Genomic DNA, 8,629 nt, shown 5'->3' with positions numbered 1-8,629 from the left:
AGGAAGAGTATTCAAACTCTGTACGGACAATACATGGTGTCAGTTTCAAACCCAGGTACCTGGCGCTGTGAGGCAGCAACTCTACCACTGTGCTGCCCAATCTTTCCACAAACACTGAAACCCAAGAGAGGGTTTGAAACAGCGGCCTTACCTTAACGCCATCTCCATAAAGACTAGATCCTGCGACAATAGACAATAGGTGCAGGAGTAGGCCATTCGGCCCTTCGAGCCAGCACCGCCATTCACTGTGATCATGGCTGATCATCCACAACGGCAAACTTTGACCGCCCGAATCGAGGGGTTTAAATCGACCCAGAGCGGGGCCTTACATCGCCTGGCGCGGCTTAAACAGCCGCAGGACTTACCATCGCCCGCCGGGGCCTCTAACATCAAGAGCCTCGATCAGCTCGATGCAGCAGTTTGACTGTTTGACTGTGGGGAAGAGATAAGACTTTTGCCTTCCATCACAGTGAGGAGGTGTTTGGAGATTCACTGTGATGGATGTTTGTGTGGAATTGTGTTAATTGTGTGTTTTGGTTTTTTTGTTGTTATGACTGCAGGAAAGTAATTTCATTTGAACCTATGTTTAAATGACAATAAATGGCATTCTGATTCTCTGATGCTGATTCAGACTGATGTATTTGGGAGAAAGCTGGAAAGAGACGAGAGCAGGACAGAGCCTGGTGAGTGATTCTGGATACAGTTGGGGGCTGATTAGCAGATAGGGGAGTAGTGACAAAGGCTAGAGGTGAAGAGGAGACAAGTGTCAGACAAGGGGAAGAGGTGACATGCAAAGCCAGGGGGAAGGATCGGGGAAAGAGGGGAATGTGGGACAGGGATGAGCGTACAGAGGAGGGGAAGGGGTACGGTGACCGTTGAGTGAGGTGCACACCAGGGTGGGGAATGCAGGGAAAGAGGGGGTTTCCCTTGATCAATACGCTCATTCCCATCTCCAAATCTCATTTCCTTTTATCCCCTCCCATCCCTTTACACCTGAAAACCTCCTTCCATTCAAAACCAACGCTAGGGTCGGGTGAGCAGGCGTAGGGAAGGGTAGTGGGATATATCTCCACTTTTTTCACTTTTTCGTTAGTTCAGAGGTTTTTCTTTTTTATTTTTCGTGTCTTTTTCAAAATTCTTTATTTTCTTTTTCTTTTCTACTTCCTTTCCTTTCTTTTCATTTTTCTTTTTTCCGATTTAGTTTTTAGTTCATAAAATGTTAAAATTGAAGCTGTACGAAAATTGTATAATTGTTATGTCGATTACTTTCTCCTTGTACAATTGCTTCTAATAAAATAAATATTAAAATAAAAAGCAGAGATTCCAGTTTTTGTAGATCCTTCGTGGAAATGAACACAATTTGGTCACACCTTCAGAAAAGAGCAGAGGGGAGAGGAGATGTATTCTGGCAACACTGACACAAACATACTAAACCAAATAGATTTAGACCTATTCCAAAAAAAACAGTAGGGTGAATGGAATGCAGGATTACTTAATTTGTATTGACACTTAAAACAGGTGTCATGAACACTAAACTACTTTCACTGCAACAGGAACCAACTAGAATTACTTTAGGGAATATAGAGAAGTCTACAAAGAATGCTGGATGTACTCAGTTGGTCAGGCACCATCTGCCTGACAGATGTTTCAGGTTGGGATCCTTCAGACTGAGAGAGTAGTGGAGAAATCTGGAAAGATGTGGGAGCAGGACAAAAGCTGGCAAGTAATGTGGATAGACACAAATGCTGGAGTAATTCAGAGACAGGCAGCATCTTGGGAGAGAAGGAATGGGTGATGTTTCAGGTAGAGGCTGTCCTTCAGACAACAAATACAGGCACTTGGCACTTGGTGGAGCAATGACAAAGGCGAGAGGTGAAGAGTAGACAAAAGGTTTAGATGAGGAGAGAGAGATGTGAAGCTGGAGGGCGGGATATGGGTCGAAGGGTAAAGAGGCAAAGATGAATGTCAGGGATGGGAGATGAGTGTGGAAAGAGGGGAAGGTGCAGGGTGAATGGGTGGTGCGGGGAAAGGGAGAGTCCCCCTCAGTACATTGATCCCTTTTCCCCATCCTATCTCATTACACCCATATTCCTTCTACCAGGTTTACAGTTCACACCTTGCTTTCTCCTTCTGAGATGTTCATAAATCATAGCGGCGACGACAGAGGGTTCATGGCCCCGACCACGGATGAACAAAGGAGGAGGACTGACTGAACCTTGTTGCCTTCCAGCACAGTGAAGAATGCTGTGCTGGATGTTTTGTGTTAAATTCTATTGTGTATTGTGTATTCTTTTTAAGTGTATCGCTGCTGGCAAATTCATTTCACTGCACCTTTGGGTGCATGTAACGAATACAATTGACTTTGACTTTTGCACCTTTAGCCTTTGTCACTTACTGATTCAATTATTTTTTGTCACATGTACCATGTGAAACAATGAAATGCTGACAGATTGACAAAGTCAGACAATTCAAATTAATACACCACTAATGATTCAAAATCTCCCACCATCTTCATCACACCCTTAATCTCACAGCAATACTTTTAACGCCAAGGATTCGAAGGGCCTGAGCTCAGGGCAAGGTTGGGCAGGCAAAGACTATTCCTTGGAGAGCAGGAGGATGAGGGTTGGTCTTAGAGGTGTGAATAGATAGGATAATGCAGTCCCCCAGGTCAAGGGAAAATGAAGAATCCGAGGATGCAGGTTGAAGGTGAGAGGGGAAACATTTAACAGAAACTGGAGGGGCAACTTGGGAGGCGGGTGTGTGGAACGAGCCAACAGAGATGATAGTTGAGGCAGGTCCTGGAAATTAAACACAGCCCGGCAGCGACACCACAGGAGAGACTATTAACCCAACTACAGGCCCTCGGCTTGTTACGAAAACCCCCGAGCCCACCTACTGACAAAGGCCGGGGGAGGAGGTGCTGAAAGCGGTGTGAGAGGAGGCAGAAACGGGGCAAGAGAGAGGGTGTCCGTGCTAGGCTGAGGGATAATGCTAGCTGGCCGGCCAGCTCTCCCATCTATCCTACTCTCCAACATCCGCTCGCTGGAAAACAAACTGGACATCATCCAACTACAGAGGAGTACACAGCGAGAGACTAGGGACTGCTGTGTCTGTGTTTTTACAGAGACATGGCTCAACGATCGAGTCCCGGACGTGGCCATTCAGCTAACTGGGCTAGTCTCGCACCGAGCCGACAGAGCCCCATCACTGTGCGGTAAGACTCGAGGTGGTGGCGTGTGTGTTTACATCAACACTGACTGGTGCAACAACTCTGTCTTGGTCTCCAAGTTCTGTTCATCGCTGGTGGAGTACGCGATTGTGAGATGGAACCCTTTTCATTTGCCACGGGAGTTTACCACAGTGCTCATTGTTGCTGTTCACATCCCCCCCAGTGCTAATGCTAAGGAAACACTAGCTGTACTGTACTGTACGGAGCTTTATGCGATCTACAAAACACACACCCAGAAGGACTGTTTATCGTCGCAGGAGATTTCAACCGTGCGAATCTCAAAACTGTGCTTCCTAAATCTTACCAACATGTGGACTTTGCAACAAGAGGGGAGAACGTGCTAGATCTTGTTTACACCAATATGCCCGGCGCGTACAGGGTGGAGTCACGTCCCGACCTCGGATACTCACCACATCTCTGTCATGCTGATCCCAGTATACAGACTGCTTGTCAGACGCTCCAGACCAACTAAGAAACAGGTGAAGACCTGGCCAGCAGGAGCCATCTCTGCTCTCCAGGACTGCATTGACTAGCACATGTTTAGGGAGGCAGCAACCACCGGCGGCACCACTGGCTTGGAGGAGTACACGGCATCAGTGACTGGTTACATCAGTAAGTACATTGATGATGTTACTGTCACCAAGCTCATCACCACACGTCCCCAACCGTAAACCATGGATGACTGCAGAGGTACGTGCGCTGCTGAGAGCCCGAGACACGGCCTTCAGAGCAAGCGATAAGGAGGGCCTGAGAACAGCGAGGGCCAAACTGTCCCGGGCCATCAGGGAAGCAAAGCGAGCGCATGCAAGGAAAATCCACGGCCACTTCAGTGACAGCAGGGACACACGGAAGCTGTGGCAAGGAATCCAAGCCATCACCAACTTCAGGACATCAACACCAGCCTGTGACAGCGATGCCTCTCTGCCTGATGCGCTGAACGTGTTCTACGCTACGACGTGGCGGCGAGGAAGACCACCACCCCTCCCGCGACCAGGTGGCCATAGACACATGGAGACATAGAAACATGGAAACATGGAAACATGGAAACATGGAAACATAGAAACATAGAAACATAGAAACATGGAAACATGGAAACATGGAAACATAGAAACATGGAAACATGGAAACATGGAAACATAGAAACATGGAAACATGGAAACATGGAAACATGGAAACATAGAAACATGGAAACATGGAAACATAGAAACATGGAAACATGGAAACATGGAAACATAGAAACATAGAAACATGGAAACATGGAAACATAGAAACATGGAAACATGGAAACATGGAAACATAGAAACATGGAAACATGGAAACATAGAAACATAGAAACATGGAAACATGGAAACATAGAAACATGGAAACATGGAAACATAGAAACATAGAAACATGGAAACATGGAAACATAGAAACATGGAAACATGGAAACATGGAAACATAGAAACATGGAAACATGGAAACATAGAAACATAGAAACATGGAAACATGGAAACATAGAAAATAGGTGGAGGAGGAGGCCATTCGGCCCTTTGAGCCAGCACCGCTTCATTGTGATCATGGCTGATCATCCCCTATCAATAACCCGTGCCTGCCTTCTCCCCATATCCCTTGACTCCACTAGCCCCTAGAGCTCTATCTAACTCGCTCTTAAATCCATCCAGTGACTTGGCCTCCACTGCCCTCTGTGGCAGGGAATTCCATAAATTTACAACTCTCTGGGTGAAAAAGTTTTTTCTCACCTCAGTCTTAAATGGCCTCCCCTTTATTCTAAGACTGTGGCCCCTGGTTCTGGACTCGCCCAACATTGGGAACATTTTTCCTGCATTTAACTTGTCCAGCCTTTTATAATATTATATGTTTCTATAAGAACCCCCTCATCCTTCTAAACTCCAGTGAATACAAGCCTAGTCTTTTCAATCTTTCCTCATATGACAGTCCCGCCATCCCAGGGATCAATCTCGTGAACCTACGCTGCACTGCCTCAATCACAAGAATGTCCTTCCTCAAATTAGGAGACCAAAACTGTGCACAATACTCCGGTTGTGGTCTCACCAGAGCCCTATACAACTGCAGAAGAACCTCTTTACTCCTATACTGAAATCCTCTTGTTATGAAGGCCAACATTCCATTAGCTTCATTCACTGCTTGCTGTACCTGTAAGCCAACTTTTAGTGTACAAGGACACCCAGGTCTCGCTGCACCTCCCCCTTACCTAACCTAACCCCATTGAGATAATAATCTGCCCCCTTGTTTTTGCCGCCAAAGTGGATAACCTCACCTTAATGTATATTATACTGCATCTGCCATGCATCTGCCCACTCACTTCCACCCTGCAACCTCCTAACATCCTCTTCACAGTTCACATTGCCACCCAGCTTTGTGTCATCCGCAAACCTGCTAGTGTTGCTCCTAATTCCCTCTTCCAAATCATCAATATATATGCTAAACAGTTGCGGCCCCAACACCGAGCCTTGTGGCACTCCACTCGCCACTGCCTGCCATTCTGAAAAGGACCTGTTCACTCCTACTCATTGCTCTGCCAACCAATTTCTATCCATGTCAACACCCTACCCCCAATACCATGTGCTCTAATTTTAGTCACTAGTCTCCCGTGCGGGACCTTATCAAAGGCTTACTTAAAGTCTAGATACACTACATCCACTGGCTCTCCTTCATCCATTTTACTTGTCACATCCTCAAAAAATTCCAGAAGATTAGTCAAGCATGATTTCCCTTTCATAAATCCATGTTGACTTGGACTAATCCTTTTACTGCTATCCAAATGCCCCATTATTACCTCTTTAATAATTGACTCCAGCATCTTTCCCATCACCGATGTCAGGCTAACTGGTCTGTAATTCCCCGTTTTCTTTCTCGCTCCTTTCTTGAAAAGGGGGATAACATTAGCGCTGCACTACCTCATAACGCTGCACTCTCTGAATAGCAAGAATGTCCTTCCTCAAATTAGGGGACCAAAACTGTACACAATACTCCAGGTGTGGTCTGACTAGGGCCCTGTACAACTGCAGAAGGACCTCTTTGTTCCTATACTCAACTCATCTTGTTATAAAGGCTATGCAAACCTCTTCTCTCGAGATTGGCAGTCTGAATCTAGTGCCATAACTATTCATAACTGTGTTCAAACTGAATCAGATTTTGACTGTGTGAGACAGGTATTGGCATTTGATGGTATGATACGGGAATTGGCTAGGATAAACTGGCAAATGATACTTAAAGGCTTGACGATAGATATGCAATGGCAAACATTTAAAGATCCTATGGATGAATTGTACCAATTGTTCACCCCTGTCAGGTGTAAAAATAAAACAGGGAAGGCGGCTCAACCGTGGCAAATGATGGAAATTAGGGAATATTAAATCCAGGCATATAAATTGGCCAGATAAAGCAACAAACTGGGAGAAATTTAAATTTAATATTTAACAGAGGAGGACAAAGGGATGAATTAAATGAGGTAAATAGAGCATGAAAGGAAACTTGCGGGGGAAATATTAGTGAAGACAAATATAGGCCCCTTACAGTCAGAAACAGGTTAATTTATACTGGGAAACAAGAAATTGGCAGACCAGTTAAACAAATACTTTGGTTCTGTCTTCACTAAGGAAGACAGAAACAATCTTCCAGAAATACAAGGGGACCGAGGATCTAGTGGGAGGGAGGAAGTGAAGGGAATCCACATGATTCAGGAAATGTTGTTAGGTAAACTGTTGGGACAGAAGACATGTAAATCCCCAGGGCCTGATGGTCTGCATCCGAAACAACACAAGGAGGTGGCCCTCGAAATCGCGGATGTATTGGTAATCATTTTCCAATGTTCTATAGACATTTGATTAGTTCCTGTGAACCGGAGGGTACCTAATGTAACCTTTTAAGAAAGAGGGGAAAGAGAAAACAGGGAATTATAGACCAGTTAGCCTGACATTGATAGTGGGTTGTACAGGGCTCTGGTGAGAACACACCTGAGATTCCGGTGCAATTTTGGTCTCCTAATTTGTGGAAGGACATTCGTGTCAATGAATGAGCACAGCGTAGGTTCACAGGGTTAATTCCCGGGATGTCTGGACTGACATATGATGAAAGAATGGATCGACTGAGCTTAAATGAAGGGATTAAGAAGGATGAGAGGAGATCGTATAGAAAGATATATAATTCTTAAGGGTTTGGACAGGCTGGATGCAGGAAAAATGTTCCTGTTATTGGGGGAGTTCAGACCTATGGGTCACGGTTTAAGAATAAGGCCATTTAGTACTGAGATGAGGAAAAGCTTTTTTTTTAGCAAGAGAGTTGTGAATTTGTGGAATTCTCTGCCTCAGAAGGCAGTGGAGGCCAATTCACTGGATGTTTTCAAGAGAGAGCTAGATATAGCGCTTGGGGCTAACGGAATCAAGGGATATGGGGAGAAAGCAAGAACGGGGCAATGATTTTGGACGATCACATTGAATGACGGTTTGTGCTCGATAGGCCAAACGACCTCCGCCTGCACCTATTTTCTATGTTTTTATATTTTACTAATGTGTTCTAAGTAACCTGCGAACCCTGGTATACCTGCTTTCTGCACTGTGGTATCAATTAACCTGTTCCTTTCTATATAACTTGCTAGCCTCTGTGCCACTATGCTAACGAAAATCTTGCCTTCTACATTTAGGAGACAAACAGCCTAAACTGATTTAACTCTGGAGACTCTTTCTTCCCCCTGAACATTCCCCCTGCTCTACGCCAAACCCTTGGTATGACCTGCTTCTACCAAACTATTGGACAGAGCCTCCGCGAGAATCTAAGCACATCAGGTGCACTTTTATGTACCCGGTAAGGGACTCCATTCGGTCCCGGTGCAGAAGAAGCCTTTCCACGCCATATTACTGCTTCCACTTCCTTCCACTTTTGTGGCAAAACATCTAACTCTAACATCTGTCTCCTAAGGTGGTAACTCTGGAGGGAAACACGGGCCCGATACTGGGGCCCATGACGACAGGCCCACTCAGTATTCAAACAACGTAAGGTCCGAAAACACAAGGCCCATTCAGTGTTGGTGTTGCATGATGCCACAGAAAGTAGGCCCAATCTCTATTCAATGTACTCTGGGCCCAATCACTTTAGTCACGGTTACCCTGATGGTGCGCTGAATGGGCCAAATGCAATCAGCCGAGAGTAGTCCAGGATACACAACTAGTGGGATGAGTGGCTTTGTGGCTCCATGTGGCCTATTCTTATTTTGGGGGCCGATACTAACTCACTCACCCGCCGTCAAAGGCCCAATCAATGTCTAAATGAAAGCGTACCCAAGATGGGTACCAGGCAAATCGATCTGAACTCATTTATTATCCGTTGGAGTCATGCGATCCCAGCTAATCCCAGAAATGGTGGAACAAGAAGAAT

This window comes from Amblyraja radiata, chromosome 8, assembly GCF_010909765.2.
Source record: "Amblyraja radiata isolate CabotCenter1 chromosome 8, sAmbRad1.1.pri, whole genome shotgun sequence".
Lineage (NCBI taxonomy): Eukaryota > Metazoa > Chordata > Chondrichthyes > Rajiformes > Rajidae > Amblyraja > Amblyraja radiata.
Note: the sequence above shows the minus strand (reverse complement) of the source record.